Here is a 4,709-nt window from a genome sequence, read left to right as displayed (position 1 = left end):
TATTCCCTGTAACCTTAATCTTTTTATTATTGTTAGGTTCGTTGATCCGTTCCAAGATATTATTATCGGTTCTCTATTGTCTATGTGCAAGTATCTTTGCAGGTAAACAGTTGTCAAGGTTGACACCCCCTGATGGTTAATATACTCCCATACAATTGGTCCAACAATGGTGCGGTCAAGCTTGGCTTATCTTTGAATACCCTTTTGATACTTTGCACAACCTTGTTTAGATCACGGCGCCGGAACCTCCTTAACTTATTGTCTTTTGTCAATACAGGAGGGCTCCCTTCCAGTTTCTCTGGTTTATATTTGTTTAAACTGTTTGAAATGGCACCGGATACCAATAATATTTCGGTTTTGTTCATCATAGTGAACTCGAAATCCACTATGAAGAAACGGATCTGTGAACTAGAATAAAAATACATTATTCATAAACATTATAATTATTTAAAATCTTTACATCCTTTACATTTTTTTTCCTGTTTACGCTTTTATATATATTTTTTTTATTCTTCGAATAAGTGATCAACAGAAATAATCCGTCGAGCAATAACATCCTCTAGTATTTCCCCTACTTCTAAACACACTGATCTCTCCGCGTTCGGATGACTTATTACCGCGTGAATGAACGCCGTAACTGGTATCATTGCCTTGTTTAATAAATATGGGTTCAATGGCACACTCATTTTTCTGTTTGCTTCTCGGACATGTCGTTTAAAGCATCCTAAAATTCTCATCTTCATATCAAAAATCGTTTTATGGAGCGTATATTAAGGGGGCTTGAGCGTGATTCATTTTCGGTCGAAATCATAGCTCACGACTTCAATCACTACGCCCAATATAATGTTCCGATATTAATTTTGAAAGCAAATTTGAATTTGTCACTAAATTATCTATGCTTTGACAATTTCATTTTTCTGATTTTTATTTTTTTTTACTAACAAATTTACTAACAAAAAGAGTAAAAATAGAACATATTCATAATTCAAATTTAAATACATTGATATAGAATATGAAAAATGTACGGCACTTAATGCATAGTCAATTTAGAGGAGAATTCAAATCTGCTTTCAAAATTAAAATTGGAACATCCTACTGAGCGTAGTGATTGAAGTCAGAGGTAGTATTTTTTGAAAAAAAATGTTTGTCGTTGTATAAAGCAATATATGGCGACATGTGCATGCGCATAGGTAAAATTACAGACGTACGTCATCCCGGTCACTATGATGCCCCTATAAAACGTGATCGGCACAACGAATTACGCAAGCTAATGTTCATTTACTTTCAACAAATACACAAGACCCAGATAAACAGAAATATAAAATGCCTAGTTTTTACTCCTTAGAATTGATTACGTTCCAGCCCCCTTAACAATGATTTTATTGGATCAACCTATATTGTCGTTGAAATTACAGGTATTTTTTGTTCAGTGCAGTCTTTCTAACTAATAGGTATTGATTAATGTAATTAAAAATAAATCGATCGGACTAATAAAATAAGTCGAGATTTGTACTGTCTAATCGTTTTAACCGAAATACGTAATGTACAATCAGAATTTAACTCGTGTTTGAATATACTCACTGCTATTGTTGGCTTGTAATAAATACGAATTATAGTCTTCGTCGATATGATCTTCGTTTGCAATCAACAACATCGAATCCAAATTATTTGACGTGTCGTGGTTTGCACAAAAATTTGTTACTATTTATTCGGGACTGTGAAAAAAAAATTATATTATTTAAAATTTAAATAAATAATTTTAGTTTTGCTAAACAATTGTATACATACTTGTCCACGTCGGAGAAATATGTTGAGAGATGTCCAGTGTAAAAACAAATAAAATATTAAACTATTTTACTCTGGTCAACGTCATTACTGTTCGATACTACGAACCACACTGATCAATACTACGGAATATTTCCAATGCTAAATAACATTTAACCACTACGAGTCGTAATCCCTGATGCACACACATATACACACACACACACATACATGCTCATACTAACACATAAATATCAAACCGGTTAGGCCTATTGGGCTAATGGCCTACGTGGTAACATTTTTGTGTTATACATTTCCAAATAATATCTGATTTTACCATATACCTAACCATTACTTTTTTTTTCTGGATCCGCACCAGTGGGAAATATAATTATAAAACAGAGAAAAAAAAAGAGAGAGACGTACCAAACGTGTAAGGCTTACGTGTAGGTTGTCGCTTCGGTACACGGAATCCGGTTCGACATTCAAGAAAAATCTATTAGTGTTTGTGATTTTTCGACAATTAAATAGACTGCTTAAAACGCACTTAAAAACCACTTTAACAGCTCTTGAAATCGACTGGAAACCTAGCGTTATGGCTCGGGTAGAAAAAATGGTAGACGGAAAAAAAAACCATGAAAATAAAAACCAAATTTTTGTATTTTACTAGGTAAATTATGTACCTATTTATGTCATATTATTCACATACGTATTATTAGTAATAGTATTTATATATTGTTCACATTGTTTGGTTACAGTATGAACTATTTATGAGAATCCTTGTTTTCAATTCATAGCTATAAAAATTGAACATTTTATAATTTTTAAATAAGTTTTAAAAATTTGTCACAATACAATAATAAGAATAATAATTAAAAATAAGTTTCACGTTTTATAAATTGTCAATACAAACATAAATCAGTAAAATACATAGTCAGTACAAACAGTCTACAGTTATAATAATAATAATTTCAAATAGGTATACTGTTTAAAAAATTGAACATTTTATAATTTTTATAAATACGTTTTAAAAATTTGTCACAATACAATAATAAGAGTAATAATTTAAAATAAGTTTCACGTTTTAAAAACTGTCAATACAAACATAAATCAGTCAATTTCTTAGGACTATTCTGTTATTTTCATTTCTAACTTGCCTGTATTTGCCATTAACGTATGTTGTATCGAAATAATTTAATAACGTTTCAGCCTCCTCAGGAACAATGTTTTTTAAATATGCCATACCATCTTTGACATCTCCGACTGGTAAAAATGCCAAGCCATCCATTTTTCCCACAAAATTCAATTAAGTTTTGATCTTCTCTGTATTGTGTCTGGAGCCCTAACTCTTGTACTTTCCGATAGGTTGATTGAGTTAAATGGTAGAAACAACCCTGAATATGTACATGTTGTCCGAGAACATGTGTAATAGCTGTGATAACTGCAAGTTCAAAATCAACATGTACTACCACAGGATCAGGAAATAAATGTTCTATTTAAAAAGACTGTAATTTTAGGGGGGGGGGGGGCTGCAGCCCACTAGGCCTACCAATATACGCCACTGACGATAGTATTCAACAGATAGAACACCTGGGCAGTTGGATTATTGATCAAAATTTTTAATTAGAAAATTAAATCTTATGTCTAATGAAATATGAATTGATATAACAAAATATAAAAATTTGGTTTTTTTTCCGTGATTCGAAAAAATCGGTTATAACACGCACTTGAAAACCATAAAATATTTTTCTATTATTTTTTTTTTTTATCTCGACGCGTCTTAGGTAGCGACTGTAGCTGTGGCAAGTCACAGCAATAACATTTAGCGTCGTATATGAACGCAATGTCTAAGGCTCGACAGCCATTGTGCACACACTGAACGATCTCTATATTATCTATTTATTTTTAACTGAATCGGCGACAAAAAGTCAATCGGCCAAACGACCAACCAGAAAAGGTTGTATCATTTGCACACGTGTGTTTATAAATATATATATATAGGTTTGAGCGTTTAAGTCTACACACACACACAAACACTCGCGCGCACACGTGTATTTACTCGAATCCTAAGAATTTTAAGAGTTTAAGACGGGTTTCATGTCTATAAAGTACCTAATACAAATAATAATAATGCCAAAAAGAAGATATATAGGTACACAATTTACAAAGTATAGGTAGTTAAAGGACAAGGGTATGTAGGTAATTAGACTAGAAAGGACGGATAATATGAAAGGACATATGTGTAAGGGTAGAAAATAAGTTTATGATGGATAAAAGAGCAGGAGAGTCAGTATCATTAGATAACAGACCTCTTAGGAAAGTCTTACTTAATATACGTATACGGTTAGCTAGAGATTTGAGGTCAAGAATCTTTGATACTGGAATGTAATCACTAGGGCTCGGATTTATATGTAAATACATATTTTTACTGTGACTTGATAAATTAATTTAGGTAAGTGATAAATTCGTTTCAAGAGATTTCCATTGTAATGAACTATATTTTATTTTACATATTTTTACATATTTTGTCATAAGTACATATTTTTACATATTTCTCAATAATCCCATTTTTCCCTACATATTTCGACAATTTACGATTTATTAATAGTTGTATACGATGTATACGATTTCCCATGTTTCAAAAAGTACGTAAACAAAATAATACCAATTATTGAACTAATCGACCGTAATCTACGGTCGATATAATATTATGTTCGACATTTGTGACCTCGATAAATGATAGAATATACGTGTTTGCGTTTGAAGTACTGACAGTGAGTTAGTATATCCACATCGACGAACGGGACGTGTAATTTTGAATTGGCCGTGTTAGTGTTAAATTATGCCGAAAGTTCGAGTGTCCAAAGTTGGAAAAGCTAAAAACTATGTACTAGAATTTACTAAATAAAAAATGCACAGCGTATAACAAAAAAATCCTGGTTTAG

General features: G+C 31.9%; 1 long non-coding RNA gene across 2 annotated transcripts; it reads right to left on the bottom strand.

The window, feature by feature from the left end:
- Positions 1–6: 6 nt before the first annotated feature.
- LOC107884782 lies at positions 7–2,040 on the bottom strand. Of its 2 annotated transcripts, XR_001680120.2 has the most exons (3): positions 1,789–2,031; positions 1,582–1,715; positions 7–408 (listed from the first exon to the last, which is right to left on the bottom strand). It is a non-coding gene; the product is annotated as an uncharacterized LOC107884782 (long non-coding RNA). The 2 variants fall into 2 exon arrangements; XR_003838941.1 differs by lacking the exon at positions 7–408 and having other exon boundaries at positions 1,573–1,715; positions 1,789–2,040.
- Between the last annotated feature and the right edge of the window lie 2,669 nt (positions 2,041–4,709).

Source organism: Acyrthosiphon pisum, chromosome A1 (assembly GCF_005508785.2).
Source record: "Acyrthosiphon pisum isolate AL4f chromosome A1, pea_aphid_22Mar2018_4r6ur, whole genome shotgun sequence".
Lineage (NCBI taxonomy): Eukaryota > Metazoa > Arthropoda > Insecta > Hemiptera > Aphididae > Acyrthosiphon > Acyrthosiphon pisum.
This window is presented reverse-complemented; position numbering and strand designations above follow the sequence as displayed.